Source organism: Lynx canadensis, chromosome D4 (assembly GCF_007474595.2).
Source record: "Lynx canadensis isolate LIC74 chromosome D4, mLynCan4.pri.v2, whole genome shotgun sequence".
In the NCBI taxonomy this organism is placed as follows: domain Eukaryota; kingdom Metazoa; phylum Chordata; class Mammalia; order Carnivora; family Felidae; genus Lynx; species Lynx canadensis.
Window position 1 is genome coordinate 2,897,521 of NC_044315.2, and position 21,452 is coordinate 2,918,972.

Here is a 21,452-nt window from a genome sequence, read left to right on the forward strand (position 1 = left end):
GACATCTCATTGTAAGCCATAACAAGTAAAGGTAAGCAAACATAGAAAATACATATTGCCTATATTTAAAAGTTGGTGTATATCTTTCCATCCTCCATCAACACCCCCCACACCCCACACGTACACAACACACTTAAAAGTAAAGTAACGATTATGTCAAGCCAACTATTTTCTAATCTGAGTGTTTCCACTTAACCGCTCTCCAGGATGCTAAATATGTTTTTGTAGCACCATATTTAATGGCCAGCTAGGATTTCAGTGTATGAATGAGCCATAATTTGCTCAACGACCCCGCAGCCAGCACCTCGTGCTAACCCTGTGAGTGGACCCCGGCACTTGGCCCCAGCAGACCTCCGCCCGCCCGCCTGGCTCTTCGTTTGGGAGCGGAATAAATGGTCAGCGTTGTTTATTATTACTAAGGTAGAGTTGACAATGATTAGTTTTTGCAAAGGAAAAATGAAAGACCAACCCCTGTAACCTCAGCAGATTGAGTCTCATGTTTATTTCACAGACGAGGAAACCGAGTCTCAGAAAAATTAAATCACTCGTCTAAGGTCCTCTATGGTGGTGGAACCAGAATCCCCCACCACCCAGGTCTGAAAGCACCGCCCACCGTCCCAGCCCTCGTGAACGCATGAGATGACATCATCTGACGTGTAACCGGCCCTCCGTAAGGCACCGTAAGAGCGCATCTCCCTGGGGACAGCAGTGGTCCCTCGGGCTCCTACTGTGCCATCCCGGAGCTCCTTCGCCACTCTCCCGGACAAATGTGTGCACATTGCCCTGGGCCAAGGCTCAGTCCCCCCTACCCGCCCCATCCAAGTCCCTGGCCCTTCTCTGCACGAGTGGCTGTCTCTTTCCCAGGCAGGAATAACCACATGATCCTCTGCTTTTCACACACCCGTGAATTACCCAGAGTCCTACCAAAATGCTCTTGCCTTTGACTTTTCTCCACCCAAACCTGATTTCCCTCAAAATTAATTGCTCTGTGGTACCCAGTCGTTTTGCTCATCCCTTATTACAAATTCTTCTATTCTGCCTTGCAAAAGCTCTTCTTATCACTTAGAAATGGTGTTTGTGTGACTTTTTAAACAATATATATATTTTGAATGTTTCTTTATTTTGGGGAGATAGAGAGAGACGGCGTGAGCCAGGAAGAGGCAGAAAGAGAGGGAGACACAGAATCCGAAGCAGGCTCCAGGCTCCCAGCTGTCAGCACAGAGCCCGAGGCAGGACTTAAACTCACAGACCACGAGATCGTGACCTGAGCCAAAGTCGGACGCTTAACCGACTGCGCCACCCAGGTGCCCCAATGTAACTTTTGATTATTAAAATGCTCTTTAAAAAAAATTATCCTGAGAATATGAGTTTCACACATAATGTGTATGCGTGGTATATGGTTTAGTATGGACAGCTGTTTACATGGGGTCTCTCCAACCGCATTCTTGGAAGTTACCCTCTCCTCTTCCTTCCTGTGACCACTAGAACGAATGCCCCCCAAGGGCAGGGACATCACTGTTCTCACTGCTGTATCTCTGTGCCTGGAATAGTACGAGCTACTTCAGAAATACTGGTTAATTAATGATCTCAGCAGAGTGTCCCCATTCATCGGATGATCCAAGCCTTTGGCTACTGAGTCAGCACGCAGTCCATTAAGGTATCATTATTTGGAACTGGGATAACAAAGAATGATAGTCTCTGTCCGGTTGACTAGACCCTTAGTATGTACCCCGGGAGCCCTATCTCTGTGAGGGGGATCCACGATGCAGAGCAAGCTTATCTTCGAAGAAGACAAGAATTGCAGGAAAAGGACAGTCTTCTCAACGAATGGTGCTGAAATTGACCAACGGCTTAAATGTGAGAACTCCCACAAGTCAGCAACAGAAAATCTGACAACTCAATTGAAAAATGAGCAGAGGACTCGCATAGACATTTCTCCAAACACAATCAACAAATGGCCAACAGAAACATGAAAAGATGCTCAACATCACTCATCGTCGGGGAAATGCAAATCAGAACCACAGCGAGGCATCACTTCAGGCCCATTAGGGTGGCTACACATGCATTAGACATTTCAGTTTGGGAAGATGAGAAAGTTCCAGAGACGGATGGTGGTGGTGGTCACAGAGCCGTACGTTCACAATGCTAAATAAAAATGGTGAATTTTGTATTACGTACATTAAAAAAATTGTTTTAATGTGTATTCATTTTTTGAGAGGGACAGAGAGACACAGAGTGCCAGAGGGGGAGGGACAGAGAGAGGGAGACACAGAATCCCAATCAGGCTCCAGGCTCCGAGCCGTCAGCACAGAGCCCGATGTGGGGCTCGAACTCACGCACTGTGAGATCTTGACCTGAGCCGGAGTCGGACGCTTAACTGACTGAGCCACCCAGGTGCCCCTGTGTCATATACATTTTCTTACAACCACAAGAATGAAAAGAATGGCAGGAAACCACAGAGAAGCTCCAGTCCTCTGTTCCAGCTGCATCCCGACCCCTGGCCGCATGAAACATCCCTTTCTCCAGATGGTTTCCATTGCTTGCGACCGACGTAGTTCCAAGACCCCCACGGAGATCATGGAGAATGTGGTCCCATTTCACTGTCGAAATGAGGCATTACTGGTGAAAAATAAATGAATATATAGGTGAGAGGAAAGAAGGATTGCCATTCTTATGAGTTCTGTGTGGGTTGCCTGTGTCTGCCCCGCCGTGGCTGAAACAGTGCTCCGGGCACCGGGAGACGGCGAATCTAGGGCGTGCGGTAAGAGACAACAAGGTCCCCAAACCAGTCGAGGACAGAAAAGAATGTTTTCCCTGAGAACTAGCTACTGCAATGGGGCGGTAAGCAAGAGACCGAGCCAGGGAAAACATAGCACATCGGCAAGTTGGTGCTACCTGGACCCTTCTCGGTAACCATGGTAACTCCTGATATGTGGATAAAAATGAAACAAAAAGGCATTAACTTTTAATGCCTGTGTAGCTGGTTTAATCAGTCTCTGCCTGAACACCAGACATTTTTACAAAAAGAAAAAAAAAAAGAAGAAGAAGGAAGGAAGGAAGGAAGGAAGGAAGGAAGGACTGAATCATAGAATTTTAATGAGGACATTATGAATTACCACAAAAATTAGAAGCGGTGGGTAATTGAAACTGGTATGTTGCAGCCTCAAAACGAACCAGTCATGTGGATTCTGAAGTTTACAAAAATGAAATATTTTTAAGGAACTGACTCATCCGGAGCATTATCGAGGATGAGGACACTATAAATGCGAACACAAATTGGAAGCTATGCATTAAAGCTATGGCTCATTCTTTTTTTTAATGTTTATTTATTTTGAGAGAGAGAGAGAGAGAGCGCAAGCGGGGAAGGGGCAGAGAGAGGGAGAGAAAGAATCCCAAGCAGGCTCTGTGCTGTCAGCACAGAGCCCGACCCAGGGCTCAATCCCATGAACCGTGAGATGGTGACCTGAGCTGAAATCAAGAGTCAGACGCTCAACCAGCTGAGACTCTCAGGTGCCCAAAGTTATGATTCCTTCTTGAAAGGGTCTAACTAATAAATAGTATGGACTCTGAAGTCATTGAGGCAGAAGGGGCATAAAAAACCACCAGTGCCTTGCTGTCCCCTGGCCTCTATCTCTGAGAACAAGTCCTCTGGGATGCAAGAAGTCTTACATGCTAGAGATATTCTAGCTCCTAAATTGAGTGTTGGTCTTATTATTCTTGTTTTAATTTTACACACTGATTAGATATTGTGTTTTGCATCTAAGATTTATCTCATAATGAAATTTTATGTTAAAAAACAAATAGGTAGGGGCTCCAGGGTGGCTCAGTCAGTTAAGCATCTGACCCTTGGTTTCAGCTCAGGTTATGACCTCACAGTTCGTGGGATCGAGCCCCAAGTTGGGCTCCACGATGAGCATGGAGCCTGCTAAAGATTCTTTCTCTCTAAAAAAAGAGAAACAGGTAGAAGAAGTCCACATAAGGCTTGGGTCTTGGGCCAGTCTCGAGTAGGGAAAGTACAAGTGGCCAGAGGAAAACCAACTCCGGAGACCCGGCCACTGTCAGACTCTCCAGGAGGGCTTGTTGAAACACACGAGCCCTGGCGTTGCTAAACCAGCGGGTCTTGGTGGGCCTGAGAATCTGCATTTCCAGCAAGCCCCCAGGGGCTGCTGCCTCTGCTCTGGGGCCCCCCGCGGGGACTGGTGCGTTGCGACATCTGGGTCACCTGGGCAGGTGGCTTCTACGTGCAAACGCAGCGTATTTTTGTGAACGACAAAATTCACTCACTTCATTTTCCTTTCCCTCCGATGTCTTCCCTTTAATTTCATTTTTGTTCTGACTTTGAGTTTTACACGACCCAGTTAACAGGCTCAGATCCCTGGGAAATCCAACAATTACAGGATTTTCCTTTTCTTCCAAGGTACTGGAGATGTTGTGTTTGGACCGCAATAAAAAATATATGAGGGGCACCTGGGTGGCTCAGTCGGTTGAGTGTCCGACTTCGGCTCAGGTCATGATCTCGCGGTCCGTGAGTTTGAGTCCTGCATCAGGCTCTGTGCTGACAGCTTGGAGCCTGGAGCCTGCTTCGGATTCTGTGTCTCCCTCTCTCTCTGCCCCTCCCTCCCTCCCTCACTCTCTCTCTCTCAAAAACAAATAAACATTAAAAATTTTTAAATGAAGAAATATATGAAATCTACCAAAATTGAACAGATATTCTGTGAACCTCTTCCGTGGATTCAGCTCTGTACTGAACCAGTAACACAGAGTCGGGAATAAGCCTAGTTATGACAAGTGAAATCTGTGTTTATTTCCCTGCACGTGGATATTCGGTGCCACGATCCAGGTTTTCAGCGTCCCTACTCCTACCTACCACTCGTCATTTCTTAGTATCTTTAATCCTGGATCCAGGAAACGCGTTCTCTTATTTTCTGCTTTCCTGCGACCTGCTCTTTTTTTTTTTTTTTTTCCTTTTATTTGCTAGCTTAAGAGGTACTGATGAGAAAGGCCCACATTTCGGGATAACCCTTCCCAGCCACGGCCCCGCGGCAGAGCTCTCTGTCCCTGGGAGCGGCGGTCTTCTCTCTCCGGCCTCCCTCCGCTGCTCACAGCCCTAGAGCGGGAGGGACCCGCGGCTCCAAATCAACTGCGGGCAATACGAGCCGCGGGCCGCCCCGTGGCCGTCGCCGGAACTGCAGCGGAGGCGGGTTACAGGACCCAACACCCCCGTGTGGACGGCCGGGTTCCGAGGCGACTTGCCTCCCGCCGCCGGAGGATGTCGCTTACACATCTCTCTTTCAACAGCTGGATGGCCATTTTTTGTTTTTTTTAGTGTATTTGTTTTTTGAGAGAGAAAGAGAGCAAGGGAGGGGCAGAGAGAGGGAGAGAGAGAGAAGCTCAAGCAGCCTCTGCTCTGTCGGCACAGAGTCCAACCCGGGGCTCGAACCCACGAACCGTGAGATCATGACCTGAGCTGGAATCGAGTCACTTAACCGACTGAGCCCCCCAGGCGCCCCAGAAGTGCCTTCTTCAGAAGAGTAGGCATGCTTTGTTCTCGTATAGAAGGAATACCCGATTTCTTTATTTTTTTTACGCGCTTGCATTTTCCGTGGGTTATTGTGGGTGTGCCAGAGGCAAGGCGATGTGCCCCGAAATTCTGTGTCCCCTAGCCGTCCCATGAACCCGTGTGAGGAGTGCAGACCAGTCATTGCTGCCCCATCAGGCCACCCCTCCCTCTCATCCCCCCCCCCATGGTTCTCCACCGTATCTACAATAAAACCCAGACTCGTCACCCAGCCCGGTGTCCCTGGAGACCTAGGTCCTGTGGCTCCCATGCTCCGCCCTCTTCTCCCCTGGCTGTCCCCTTTCTGGGCAGCGGTAAACTCCACAGCTGCTCCTCAGTGGGCCTTTTCTGGGGACCTGCTCTGAACCAACACCCACCCACCCATCCATCGGTCCCACCACCGGCCTGGTTTTCTGCTGACACCTACCTCTACCTGGAATCACCCTGTCTCCGTCTTTGCCGTCTGACCGCCCAGAACAGAAGCTGGAAACTCCATGGAAATAAGGCCCGTGTTTGTCTTGCTCACAACATTGCCCCCATGGCAGGCCCCTGGTGTGAGTCATCGGAAGGCCACAGGCGTCCACAGACGAGAGAATCGTGAGCCCAGCACCCACCAGCCCCCCAACCCGGTGTAGGGTGACCTACTCGCCCAGCTCGCCCGGGGCTGGCCCTTATTCTAGCACCTAATGTTGCCATCCTGGGAGACCCATCAGCTTGGTTACATTGTTGTCTGGAATGATGGTGAAAATAAATGATGCTCAAATATATATGTATTAGCTTCCTCTGGAGAACAGAAGTAAACTTGCAGATGATCCCTAACACTCAAAAGGAAAGGTAGTTGAATTAGCAGAATCAACCTATCTTAGCCTGTCCGTCCGTATCCGACTTGCCCCTTGAAATACACACGCAACACCGTGTGAAAAAACAGGATCACATTGCATTTCACAGGTAGTGCTTTTTAATTTCAAATGTCATCGCAGAAATAAAGTGTTACAAACACTGCATGCGTGACTCATTGCTGGCAGGGCTTGCAACTTCCCACTGGAAGTCATTTTGATTCCTAAAATAAGTTTATTCATGGGCTTCTTTTTACATTACATCTTCCTGGGATAAGAACTCAAAATATTGAGTTTTTCGTGTTTTATTTTGAAAAGAAATATTCTCCAGCATTTCTGTTTCTCCTTGACGTCGGAGGGGAGAGTAGTTACTGTCAGGGAAGGTCTCCGCCAGCGTCCGCAGCCCAGCAGCCGCAGGGGAAGGGATTCGATGGCCGCTGCTTACATTTATAGGTGTATAAATGCACACTCACTGTGTGGCACCAAATGACTCACTGATGGCACCAAACACTTCAGAAGGTCAATCTCACATCTCTATTTAGTGGATACAATGCGAGCACTCTGAGACCACCCACGGGGTGCCATGAGGCTTGTGACTCCTCTCGTGTTGCTCAAAGCCTGTGAGGGGCCAGCAAAGCTTCCGGACAGTTGTTTGAATCCTCCCGTGGGGGGCGGCCTGGGCGGGCCCCAGGAACCGCCCGTGCCCCGGGGGCGAGCCTCAGAGCGTGACTAATTCCCCCCAAAGACATCTTTCTGGGCAAACCGCCATCCTCACCGTGCCCAGGAGGAGGCCCTCCGACCTTCTTCTCTATGGAAAAACGCCCCCCGGGGTCCCGAGGACAAAGAGTTAAGCGCACACACACCGGGTGCCTCCCTGGCCCGGTCTCCTGGAAGCAGAGGGCAGCCCGTCTGCCCGGAGACATCGCACACGAAACCCACACGCCAGTCCTCTCCGCGGGACTGCCTTTCCGGTGCCCGGGCGGAGGCAGACCTCACGTGAGTCTGTCCTTGAGCCTGGTTTCGCTGGCAGACAGATGACGGGCCGCTTGGCAGGTGCGAGGTCTCTCTTGCACGAGGTCCCCCCCAGCCAACCAGAGACTTGAAGCATGGCGCTCGGAGACCCTCGCCAGCACTTTCCGCTTCGACCGTGTCCTGGTACGTGGTTTTAGAAGCAAAGCTTCACCGGACGCTCGGAAGGAGCAAGCCGTGAAAACCTAAGTGAGTTAGCAATAAGTAATTTATACACGTAATGACGGCACCGAATGAGGCCACATACGATGGAATGTTCTCTCGAGCAGTGGGTGTGAAAACGCAAACGTTCATGCAGACAAAAGCGCCAGCCAACTGCAAATACATTTTACAACACATGTAATTGAAAATACTTGATAATGATTGCAAACAGGAGTTAAGGTATTGTCATCATGGATAGTTTGCGTTTGTCTTTTTCCTGGCCACCAGTCATCTCCGGCGATCTCTGAATGCTACAGCTGCCTGAAAAGCACAGAGGGCGTTAACCGTACAACAATGGACATTACCTGGGGCGGAAATCGGTCCTGGGCCGAAATCCAAGGCCGCCCACCTGCCCACACGCCCCCTCGGACGACTGATCTCCCGCCGGCGCTGCCTGCAAAATGGGTGTTGCTCCGGGGAGACTGGCCGTCCTCCACATGTGCACCCCGTCCCCCAGGCTGCTCGCTACAACGCCGCAGGGAGGCCCTGGCAATACTCCACCTTTCTGGAAGGTTCCGGAAGTGCAAATCCCAAATCCCAAGCAACCAGCATGCTGGTAGAAAGAGTAAAGGTATCAGGACAGTGATAATAAATCGCACGGAATTCTTGCACTTAACCTCGTGAGAGTTTCTCCCACCGTCCTCAGAGCACGCGTACTCTTCTTGCTTGGTTTTCTGCGACTCTTACTGACCACGAGCATAGATGGGGACAGAGGCGACCACTTAAATGACAAATGACCCTGCCCGTGATCAAGCAAGCCAGGAACAGGAGCGACTCAGCACCCACAACACACCAGGCAAGGTGCTGGCCCTGGGGAGACAAAAATGAGTCAGACCCTCGCTCCACATCGTACACAGTCTGTATGTTTAGACTAACATACAAATGACTAACTTTAAGGTAATGAAAACACCGTGCCAGCTGTGGTTGTTTGGTACAGGTGTCGAAGTCCACTCGCCGCATTGGTATTGGGTGATGCACGAAACTATTGGTCAATCGAGGCGATCAGGCATCACAAGGCACAGAAACCACAGCAACCCAAAGGTCTCCGTGACCAGATTCCTACACCGTCACCTAAGGTCGCTGTCAGTCCAACTACCTCCTGTGTCTGGGTGTCTCCGTTCAAGATTCACTTTCCAGCAAGAAAAGATGTGTTGGTTCTAACTTGTGCCGTCGAGGCCTGTGGTTGGGGGACAGAGTCCCAGGAACCGCGCGGAGTCAGGGCGGAAGTGCGCCTTCCAGCACGCGCCCAGAACTGTCTTTCCGCTGCGTGTCCAAGGGGCCTCGACCAACACCTTGTGAGTATCGCAAGCTCGCTCACCGGCCGGGCGCTCACCAGCCGACGCCTGGCGGGTGCGTCCACAGCCAGACCTGGGCCAGCCCGGGCCACACGCGGGATTGGTTGTGGCACACAGGACGCACGGCTGGGGCAAATGGGCCGCGTGGTGTGAGCCCCGGAGAGCAGAAACAGATTCTGGTGATTATCCGTCCACCCCCAGTGAGGGGCTGGGGTCAGCATCCACCGGGCACTTACATTCTCTGTCCTGTGTCTCTTCCCACCAGTGACGTAGTCCCAGGTCCCTGCTCAAGGCTGGCTGCCTTCAGAACAGTGACCACGGACAGGACCCGTGTGAAGGACGCGCGTAGACAGGGCGGGTCCCCACTGCACTCTCGGCTTCCACCTTTCCCCCTTCCTGTCGCCGTGCGCCCCACCTCCCTGTCCAGTAGCAGGTATCAGGATTGTCCCAAAGACCCCAGAGCGCATGAACCTAGCAACAGCCACCCCCCTCCAGTTCTGGTTAAACTAGAAACAGCTGCACTCGCCAGCGCTCCAAGGACGTGCACCCCACATCCCCGTCCTGTGAGAGCGCCCAGCCTTCTCCGGTCAGGGTCACTGGGTGCCTGTCAGCCCAACACAGGGCTGCCTGGTGCTCCCGGGGCCCGGCGGGCCCTGCTCCGTGCCGGCCGCTGTCCTCCTATGCCATGCACACACCACACGCACACCCCCCACGCTACACATAGACATGATACACACCGCACACACAAACCCCACACGCACACCCCAGGCGGGTTACATGTGAGTCCCGGCTAGGGGCGGGACAGGTGGAGCGGGAGGAACCTCCAGGAGCCAGAGAAGCATGGGGGAAGGGCGCGGGAGAGCGTCTGGGGACTTGGGGTCCCCGAGCCCTCTGACCGGGCCCTCGTGGCCCCCCCCATGTCAAGTCCCGCAAAATCCATGTCTGAAGGTGGGCTTTCCAGAGGTGTCAGGGCCACGGACGCAACGAGCAACCTTCGATTTACGTCCTGCCTGGCGGGGGCCCTCAGGTGCACAGCGCTCTTTTCCCCTGTTCAATCAGCCCCTCCCGAGGAACCCTGAGGTGGGGACGTCCCACCTCCAGGTGCGGGGCTCCAGCTCCTCTGGGGGACCTGCAGCCGTGGCCCCCCACCCTGTGCACCCGCGGCTTTCCCAGCACCCTGGGATCTTGGCCCACCCCACCCTCCACCCCCGAAGACAGGCACTTCCCGCACCCCCAGGCTCCTGGGGTCCCGCAGGCCTGCAGTCACGCCCAGGGAAAGCTTTTTTTTTTTTTTTTTTTTTTTTTTTTTTTTTTTAAAAGAAGTAAGTTGTTTGGAGGCTGGATCCCAGAAAGGAGATTGCCCCCGAGTGGCTCACAGGTCAGAGAGCAGGACGGGTCAGCCAGGGGTCTCTGGGAAGGACACCCAGGCTGCTCTGGGGTCACCAGACCACTGGGCTTCAGGCTTTCAGTCCCTCATGGGGTGTGTGGGAGAGAGGACAGCGTGCTCAGAACCAGTGACGGCGGGGCACATTCCCCACGTCTGCACGTCCCCGTGGGTGGGTACAGGTTGTGGACCCATGACAAGTACTGGACACGCTTGCGGTCAGTGCTGGCTCTCCCAGCCTGGGCCAGGGCCCCAGCGCTTCCCGGAGCCCCCCGGGCACCCACCAAAGTGCGGGCAACCCAGCCTGGGGCTCTGGCGGTCCGAGGGGTCCACCCGGACACAGCAAAGAGGGCTTCCTCATTTCTAATGAGATTTAAGGCACCCTGAGGAGCCTACCTTCAAGCACAAAACCAGAGGAGACGCACCAGAACTTTTCGGTTCCCACTGACATTGGGGCTAGGGCCTGCCCACCGGGACCTCTCCTGGTGCTTGCGTGTTAAATCCCCCGAATCTACACCAGCGTTAACGGAGGAATTTCTAGTGGCACATACAGAAACTTTTATTAAAAATTTTTTTCAATATTTATTATTACTGAGACACAGAGAGAGACAGAGCATGAGCAGGGGAGGGGCAGAGAGAGAGGGAGACACAGAATCCGAAGCGGGCTCCGGGCTCCGAGCTGTCAGCCCAGAGCCTGACACGGGGCTCGAACCCACAAACCGCGAGATCATGACCTGATGCTGAAATGGGACACTCAACCAACTGAGCTACCCAGGCACCCCAGCAACTTTTATTTTATAAAGCCACGCTTAAGTTTATAAATCGTACTGAGTTTTTTTTTAATGTCTTACTTCCAAATGATTTCAAATTTATGGGAAAAGTCGCCATAATGATTCAGAGAACCCTCTCACAACCTTCATCGCTGATTGACCAATATTTTACATCCTGCACCATTCACTTTATCGTTTTCTCCCTGCCTCTTTCTTTCTCTGTACACTCACAGGCACGTGTAGAAGAACGGCCTCGTCCAAGGACATACTGTGTCTGTGTGTGTGTGTGTGTGTGTGTGTGCGCGCGTGCGCGCACGTAGAGATTTTTAATATGTGATGACTCAGCGCCTGTGAGAACCACGGACACATACACGCTGTTCCTTCACCCTTCACACCCAAGTTGGTACTTGGTAAGAATGCGGACGCTCTCACCCAGCCGCGGTGCGCTTAGCAAATTCAGGAAATTTCACACTGACATTTCATCCAATCCACCGTCCACTGGATGTCTCAAAAAATGTCTTCCGTGTCCTTTATAAATGTCGTCTTCTGGGTGCTTCGGATTCTGTGTAACTGCATTTAGTTAGGTCCCTGTGGCTTCCTTCAATGGGGAGTTGTCTCAGCCTTTTGTCTTTCCTGTTAATAGACTACCCCTCTTCTCCGATGTTGCCTTGCTGTGAGATTGACGTTACACATTCGCGGCTTAAGTGGTGGTATGGCTTCTCAGGGTCACATCTGAAGGCACAGGACTGTCGTCTGCCCCACAGGGGCCACGTGAATTTTGATCACTTGGTTAAGGTGTCGTCCGGTTTTCCTCTTTACGATTTTTCCCTTTTGTGATCCATTAATTTATCTGTCCAGGAAATTGTCATACATCCTACCGAACTATCAGAAGAAGGTGAAGACATTCTCTGCAAGTGATTAGGCATACAAAAACTACTTCCCGAAATATTTAACAGGATCAGGACTGGGGACATCATGGCACTCCACGGTTACATGAGGTTATATGACAGACGTCCGTCGCTCGTGGCCCCAGGATTAAGTCTTGTGTTTTTGAGGCTGTATGCTGATCGAGAATTTTCATCCTGTTTGGCAGATTCCCTCCCTTTCCTTGAGAATCTCCAGACATGCAGACACTTCCTCCATGGAATCTTCTTCAGGTAGGCCTCTCTCTCCTCCAGTGAAATTGATGTACTCCCTCTCTTCCCCTAAAAATCTGAGCCTCTGTCCATGGTGTGGTGCATTTTAGCGGTGAGCCCGTAGCAAAATGATTAAATGGAGTCAGTTCCTCAAGCTTCCAGCATCTGCGTTCTCCTAAAACTTTACTTTTCACCAAATAAACCTCTGAATGTTAGGCCTCTGGGTGAAATTTGTCCCCTTCAGGGGAAGGATTGTGTGACGTGTGGTGGAGGCAGCCGGGCCTCTGCACCCCTCCAGGGGGCACTGCCCACCTGGACCTAAGGATGCCCCGTGGCTGCCCGGGCTGCACCCACCAGTCCAGAGAGTTCCGAACAGACGTGTACAGATCACTTAAAGGGAAGTACGTCTCTCAGATCGGTTCAGTTCTGATTTTATATCCAATCCCCGCATTTTTATCATAATGTCACTTATAATAACGGAATAAGGTTTATCTCTTTTAAACAATTAAAAACAATAAAAAATATTAATTAGACACAAGCTAACTTTCAGTTTAATTCTTTTTTTTTTTCCCAACGTTTTTATTTATTTTTGGGACAGAGAGAGACAGAGCATGAACGGGGGAGGGGCAGAGAGAGAGGGAGACACAGAATCGGAAACAGGCTCCAGGCTCCGAGCCATCAGCCCAGAGCCTGATGCGGGGCTCGAACTCCCGGACCGCGAGATCGTGACCTGGCTGAAGTCGGACGCGCTTAACCGACTGCGCCACCCAGGTGCCCCAACTTTCAGTTTAAATACAAACTAAGTTGGGGGTGCCTGGGCAGCTCAGTCAGTTAGGTGACTTCGACTTAGGTCATGATTTCGCAGTCCGCGGGTTCGAGCCCCGCGTGGGGCTCTGTGCTGACAGCTCAGAGCCTGGAGCCTGCTTTGGATTCTGTGTCTCCCTCTTTCTCTGCCCCTCCCCTGCTAATGCTCTCTCTCTCTATCTCTCTCTCGCTCTCAAAAATAAATAAACATTAAAAAATTTAAATACAAACTAAATTGGCTTAAATTTAATGTGATGGGCAATGTTGCTTTGCTGAAACCAGTCATTGACCATCAACCCACATATGGTAGAGTAGTAAGGGTGGGCTCTTTGGAGGCTGGCATGACTTACCATCACCTTTGGGCTTATTGATTGTTCAAATTGTGATATTGTGATTTACAATAAAAAAAAAAAATACATGCTTGGTCTAACCTAGTCCCAGCACAGAGCTCCAAAAATTCTGGGAATTTCCAAAGTGCAGGGAATGGAGAAGGTGTCTCTTGTTATGTTAATGAGGCACTTTTTGGAACGCCCCTGGGTCACCCGAGGGCGGGGGCTGGTTGCCCGGAGGACCAACCACGTGATTGGAGAGTCGGAACCTTCAGTCCCACCCCCTGACCTCTGGGTCAATGATTTAATCCTTAGGGCCTGAGTAAGGAAGCCTCCGTAAACCCACAAGAACTGGGTGTGGAGGGCTTCAGGGGTGGTGAACGTTTGGAGGTTTGGAGGGAGCCGTGCGCCCAGAGAGGGCAGGGAAGCTGGGCGTCCTTCCCCGTCGCTGGCTCTCCTTCTGGCTGTTCCTGACTTCTGTCCTTCTACAATAAACTGGTGACCTAGTAAGTAACCTGTTTCCCTGAGCTCTGGGAGCCGCTCTAGCAAACAGATGGAACCCTAGGAGGGGTTGTGGGAACCTGGGATCTGTAGCCCACCGGCCAGGAGCGCGGGTGACCGCGTGGCTTGTGATTTTCATCCTGAGTTGGAGGAGGCTGCTGGAGCCTCTATCCCGTAGCCGGTTGGTCAGAAGCACAGGGGGACAACCTGGGTTTGTGACCTGCAGGTGAAGTGAGGGCGGGAGGGGTGGGGGCAGTGGTCTCTTGGGATCTGACTCTGTGCCGTCGCTGGGTGGATGGTGTCGGACCCGAGTTGGGCTATAGGACAGACACCCAGCTGGCATCTGAGAACGACTCGGTGGTGGGCGGGCACCCCTCCCTGCACGCTGGGACCGGTGACCAGGAACAAAGACAAATCTCTTCTTACTTTCTCGGACAACTGCAGACCTGCCCGTGGTCCACCTGTTGTTTTCATTAGTCACGGTCTGTGTTTGGTTCTCATCGGCCATACAATTAATAGGGACAAAAAACAAGCTGCAGTGGAGAAGTCCTACTGGTGGCGCAGAATTAATTTGTTCATGGACCCACCCCAAATGGAAGCGGTCTGGCAGGGAGCCCGGGGAACCGCAGAACGACCGATGGGCGCTCTTTCCTAGCATCTTCTGTTCACATCTTAGAACACCTTTTATAAGAAAGATTCCGTAGTCGGATAAGTAATTAATAAAAATCTTTTTCACCTATGAAAAATTAACAGAAAATGTTACAACAACAGTAACAATTTGATCAAGTAGCCAGACCTTCAGTTTGGGGGGGGGGGGGGACGTGTGTGGACCCGATGGGTGGAGAACTGAACTGCTCACACTTCTCAGGTGGTGGAACTGTGTTACCACTGGCCCGTGGGAATCCCCGTTATTGTGGTCCCCATCACCCACCCTCTCTGCTCCCACTTCATTCTTCCCTGTAGGTACCCACGAGCACGTGTTCTAGATCGAACCTGGGGATATGAATATAAATCACGTTTGTAAAATACATAATGTTACTTTCCATATATTTTCAGTATGGAAAAAAATTATGGTTTTCATTTACAAAAGTGATTTCGAGTTGTACATTTAATTCTATTTTTTTTTAACTTTTTTCTGCTTAACTCTTTCTGGATGTAATTATGTTGGCAAGTAGAGAGACAGGTAGATACAGAGATCTATACAGGTGTGAACCTTATGAATCCGGGCGAGCTGTGTTCTGGAATGTCGAACCTACAGTGGGTTTGCTGTGTCATAGGGAACACACAGCCTGAATTTCACTAAATACTGTCAGGCTGCTTCCAGAAGGGACGTATCAGCTTATACTCCACCAATGGACCAGGAGTGTTCCCACACCCTAACATCCTTACTAACACTTGGGCTTTATGATTTTCACCCATACGATGGGTTTAAGGAGGCAGCTGTGGTTTTTCTAAGTTGTATTTCTCTGATTATAGAGGAGTGTGGTCATATCTTGATATATTTTTGGCCAACTTTCTGTTGAATTTGTTTTTTTTTTTATTGTTCTATTGACGTTCTTAGTAGAATCTTGATATGAGTTTCATGTTGGAATTGTATTGCAAATATCTTGTGCAAACACCTGATGAAGTTGATGTCAATGTATTTTGTCTCCCGTCTGATATTGTCCAATCTAGGTGTCCCTACTGAACAGAATTATTCACTCTTCTTGTAGTCAAAACCATCAATTGCTTGCTTATGGTTACTGTTGCATAAACATTCTGCCTCTTGTGACCCCAAGGTCATAAAGACCTCCTCCAACATTTTTATCTTTAGCCTCATAGTTTACTTTTTTTTTTTTCACATTTTCTCCACACAGTGAAACGGTTTTGTCAACTGTATGCTTTCCCTGCTGCTGTATGGCACTATGTTTCCACTCCCACTGTACGTGGATCTATTTCCACATTCCTTAATCTGCTCCACTGTTTTGTTTTTCCCAGATTCCCCATCATTTCCAAAATTGATTTAGCTATTTGTGGATCTTTATTCCTCCATATAAATTTTATTTGTTTATTTATTTATTTTGAGAGAGAGAGAGAGAGTGCAAGCAAGCAGGGGAGTGGCAGGGGGAAGGAGAACCTTCAGCAGGCTCCACACAGCATGGAGCCCCCTGTGGGGACTGATCCCAGGACCCCAGGATTATGACTTGAGCCGAAATCAAGAGTTGGATACACAACTGGCTGAGCCACCCAGGCGCCCCCTCCTCCATGTAAATTTTAGAAAACATTTTGCAGCTTCCCCAAAACCTCTGGAATTTTTATTGGGATGGCAATGAGTATACAAATTCACTCGGGGAGTGCTAACGTCTCGCAGTGTTACGTTGGCAATAACCGTAATTGTGGTACTTTCCATTGGTATAGGTCTTCTGTTGTCTTCATAACGATCTTGTGCTTTCGTTGCTAGGTTGTCTTAGATATTTTGTAGCAGCGTTTTCAAATGTTCACGTCATGGCACCCCTAGGAAATGATCCACAAGTGGTGATCCAGGCATCCTTGTACTATTTCCAGTCTTCAAGGGGACGTGTCCAAAGTGTCTCCTTTCAATATGTGTTTGTTGTAGGATTTTGGTATGTAGCTTCTATCACGTAGGGAAGTCTTCTGTGCTGATAATTTGTTTTATAAATCAGGGCTCAACTTCATCAGATGATTTTTCTGCGTGGATTAACAGGGTGCTTTCTTTCCTTTTGTCCACTGTGTGTGAATTACATTCATAGATTGGCTCACTGTCAGTAAACTCAGAGCTGTTTTGTTTTTGAGTCAAACTCTACTTAATGCAGTTTTTCGTAAAACGTGAGATGCGCTCAGCCAAATTCACGTCCACATTCAAAATGGAACGACTCTCATTGTGCTTTCCTTGTTCTCTTATTACTCTTCTCCGATTCTGGTGTGAAGGTTACGTTTGCTTTGTAAAATGAGTTTGATCATTTCCCCCCTTTTCTGGTATCTGGACCGATGTGCCTCAAGGTCTATCTTACTTAGGTTTTCAAGTTAGTGTGTGGTTCAGAGTCTCGTTGATGTTTGCGACCACATCCTTCCAATGCAACCGGGCTTGGACAACTGAAAGCACTTCATGGATTTCATTGCACCTGTGATGCTGTATGTAATTTCGTTTTCTCTAATCAGATTGACTCGTGTGAGACTTGAATCTAAAACAAAGATAAAAGGGGAGACTGTCAGGTGACTACCGCTGCCTAGTAAACTACCTCCTCCCCCAAATTAGTGACTGACAACAATGATTGATTTTTTTCCCAGGATTCCCCGGGGTGGGGGTTGGGCAGTTCCGTCCTCATTTTTCTTGTCTCACTCGGAGGCTGCATTCAGCGCCTAAGGCACAGGTTTGGTGGCTGGTGCCAGTGGACGGCTGGGCCACTTAGTTCCCTCCTGACCTGTTCACATGATGAAGCGCATCCCAGGGCAGCATTCCAAGAGGGAGAAGGCAAAATCTGCCATCCTTCATAAGAACTAGCCTGAGAAGTCCCATGATGTCCCTTCCACCATGTTTTGCTCGGCAAAGCAAGTCACAAGACCAGACCAAGGGTGGAGAAGAGGACTCCACCTGTTGATGGGGGTCTAAAGAGAAAGTCATACTGTGAACCAAGGGCATGCATCCTCAGATGGGAGGTAGTTGGGTCCGTAAGTTAAGCTTTCCGACGTGGTACTGAAGCATCTAATTTTGCTACGGCAGTTGGTGGCAAGAAGAAAGCGATTGGAGCGGACCGTTCTAGTGATGGGTTCTCAGTCTCTGCCACCTTCTGAAATTTTTCAACAGCTGCAAGGAAGTGTGTCCTCACTTCCCTCCCGTCCTCCCTCTTCTGGGCACGCTGGTTGCCGAGTTGTTAATAAGCGTTATTTCAAATCCTCAGTCAGTTCCGATATATAGTGAACTTTGTCCAGAATTTGTTTCTAGTCCTTCATTCAACACTCTGTAAACAGCAACCCATTTTCTTCCTGAATGCAGTGCCGATTTTGAGACTGGCATTGTGCATCCTTCGTTGCTTTGTAGGAGCGATCTGGTTTCTCTCTGGAAGCTCCTAGAACTTTATTTTGTCTTTGGTATTCCTGAATGCACTATAGTTTCTCTGTGGTTATATTTTCTTAAAATTTTTTTAATGTTTATTTATTTCGGAGACAGAGAGAGACAGAGCATGAGTGGGGAAGGGGCAGAGAGAGAGGAGGGACACAGAATCGGAAGCAGGTTCCAGGCTCTGAGCTGTCAGCACAGAGCCCGACGCGGGGCTCGCACTCACCAACAGCAAGATCATGACCTGAGCCGAAGCCGGACGCTCAACCGACTGAGCCACCCAGGCGCCCCTTTGTGGTTATATTTTCTTATCGACACTGTTCTGCAATCTACAAGCCCTTCCAGCCTGAAGTCTTTTATCTTCTTTAAATCTGGGGGGGTTCACATTATTTGTACTAGAATTTGCTGCTCTCTGTTTATCTTTTCTCCCCCCTTGGGACTCCTCTTCTGATGGCAATTACCTCATATCTATCATCTCTTTGTCTTTTCCTGATGTTTCCCTGGACTGCTACCCAACCCGATATCCTAGCTCGCTGATTTGTTCTTTAGTGTCCACGGTGCTTTCAGTTTGTTGCATTTTTTTTTTTTTTATTTGACTCATCCTTAAGGCTGCAGTTACTAATACCTTTTCATCTCTTTTACGGTATTTACCACTTATATTCATAATTGTAAAAATGTCAGTCATAGGTACAAAAAAAAGAAAGGTTGAAGTCTGATTAAATACTGTGTTTATGAGTAAAATTTAGCCAACCGGAGTGAAATAGCACATCCCCAGAATGGTGAAGGCTATCCATGACAGTGCGGGTGCGGGGAACATCACCCTGGGCTGCCTGGCTCATCCCCAAGGCAGCTGGTCTACTTTGTACCATGGTGTTGCAGTTTCTATAAGCTACTGCCACAGTCTTCATGATCACAGTTTCTTCATAGATCACGATCTCTGTCAGAGTTGAGGACAGAAAAACTCTCTAAAGGCCTGAAAGACAAGGGAAGTCATTTTAGGTTTCTAAGTCAGCATGACCGTACATAAACTTTGTTTAAACCAAATGACTGACCCAGGGCTCCTCAGGCGTGCATTGTCCATCCGCTTTGTGTGAATGACTGGCCTGAGGAACATCTTGTCCTTAAGAAATTGATCAGGGCGCCTGGGTGGCTCAGTCGGTTAAGGGGCCGACTTGGGTTCAGGTCATGATCTCATGGTTTGTGAGTTCGAGCCCAGTATCGGGCTCTGTGCTGACAGCTCACAACCTGGAGCCTGCTTCGGATTCTGTCTCCCTCTCTCTCTGCCCTTCCCCTGCTTGTGCTCTTTCTCTCTCTCAGAAATAAATAAACATTTAAAAAGAAATTTTTTTTTTAAATAAAACATAAAAGAAATTGATCAATGTGGGGCACCTGGGTGGCTCAGTCGGTTAGGTGTCCAACTCTTTTTTTTTTTTTTGAAAGAGAGAGAGACAGAGCACAAGCAGGGGAGGGGCAGAGAGAGAGGGAGACACAGAATCCGAAGCAGGCTCCAGGCTCCGAGCTGTCAGCACAGAGCCCGACACGTGTCTTGAACTCATGAATGGTGAGATCATGACCTGAGCTGAAGTTGGACTTGATTTAAGCTCAGGTCATGATCCCAAGGTCGTAGGATTGAGCCTTCTTTAGGGAGCCTACTTGGCTTTCTCTCCTTCTGCCCCTCCCCTGCACACTCCCTCTCCCTCTCTACAAAAACAACCCCCCCAAAACAAACAGTGCTCTTACTCCCTACTTTCCATGACGTTAAATAAAACTCATGATTCCTGCCTACGCATTAATCTATAGTCTTTTTTTGAACCTTTGCAAGAATGTGCTTCTGACATATTGATTTATGGATCTTTATGCAAAAAAGCATATAGCCATGTAAAAAACTGTTCCTTCACCAGGGCAGTGCCCTCCCTGTGAAGATCACATTTCCCAGACAGATGTCCTAATCTGGGCTCAAATAAAAGTGTTTTCTTCTTTTATTAGAGTGCTTTCTGGTCAGTTTGCATCAACAGAGTCCAGTGAAGTGTCTTTGCTATTCTTGGCCCTTTTCTCATCCAAGGAACTTATTCTCTGAATGTGGTGTTTTTATTGCAATTAGACTGACATTATGATCAGTTTGGAGAGAATTTGTGTTTTAACCACATTATGGTTTCCCAAGCATGAACACACTGTATCTCTCCAGTCACGTGTCTTTTTCTCTCTTAAAGGTTCACAATTTTGCTTATCAGGACTTTGTGTTTTATGTTGTTTTTTTTTTTCCCCCTTAGGCTTATCCCCAGTATGTGACATTTGATGCTAATGTAATCATATTTCTTTTTGCATGTCTTCTAGTTATTTGCTCTGGTATGTAGGAATACAATTGACTTACGCATTGATCTTACATCCAGATATAAAGATAAGTGTATCAGTTGCAAAGTTTTAGATCTTCCTTTCCAATTACTGTAACTTCAATTTCTCCTTTATTGTGCTGGCTCTGACTTCCAGCACATTGCTCAATAGAATTGGAGGTAATGGGAAATTTTAAAGAGAATACTTCTGATATTTCTTCGTAAGAATTCTGTTAAATGTTTTTTATAGCGGTCTCTATGAGGTTAACAAAGCTTCCTCCTACTTGTATCACTAAGAGAGGTATCACCAGTGAGTGGTGAGTTTACTAAGTTTATATTCTAAAAGCATGATGAATTTGTCAATTTTTTTTTTCTGCATGTTGGAGAGGAGCATCTTTTTTCTCCTTTGTGCTGCTAATTTTCTAACATTTCTAATATTACGCTACCTTTACATTTGTAGGATGGCAGGCTGTCTTTAAAAATGCAGTTGGGTGCAGGTGACCAGCATTTTACTTAGGGTGTTAACATGTATGTATCTGTTTGTGTGAGAGGGGCATTACTTTCCTTTCTCATATTGTCCACGTTTGGTTTTTCAATCAACATTTTCTTGCCTGATAGAACAGACTCTTCTGCTCTTGGTGAAAGTCTTCTGCAAAGTCATGTGGGTCCAGTGTTTTCTTTAGAACACTTTTAGTTACTGCTTCCGTGTAATGAATATAGGAAACTTCGGTCTGTCTTTGTTTCTTGAGCCAGTACAAGAAGAAAGTAAAGGGGAAGCAGAAAGTAAAGAAGGAAAGACAGACACCAAGTAGAAAATATAATAAAATGGCAGACTTAAAGCCGAAAGTCAGTCATTACATGAAGTGTGAAAGGCCTTAAATACCAATTAAGAGATGGAAAATAGGTAAAAATAGTTTACCTAACTATACGGTGCCTACAAGAAATTCACTTCAAATAGAAAGATATAGGTAGGTTAAATGTAGAAGAATGGAAAAAGCTGTAGGATACAAACCCTGTTGAAAGGAAGGCTGAAGAGGTTATATTCGTATCAGACGGAGCAGACTTCAGAGTAAAGAGAATTACCAAGACAAGGAGGGACGTCACCTAATAAGATGGTCTACTTGCCGTGGAGACAGAGCTGTCTTAAGTGCACCCAATTAACAGAGTCGCAAAATCCACCCGGCAAAACTCGGCAGAACCACAGGGAGCCGAGGACTGAGCCC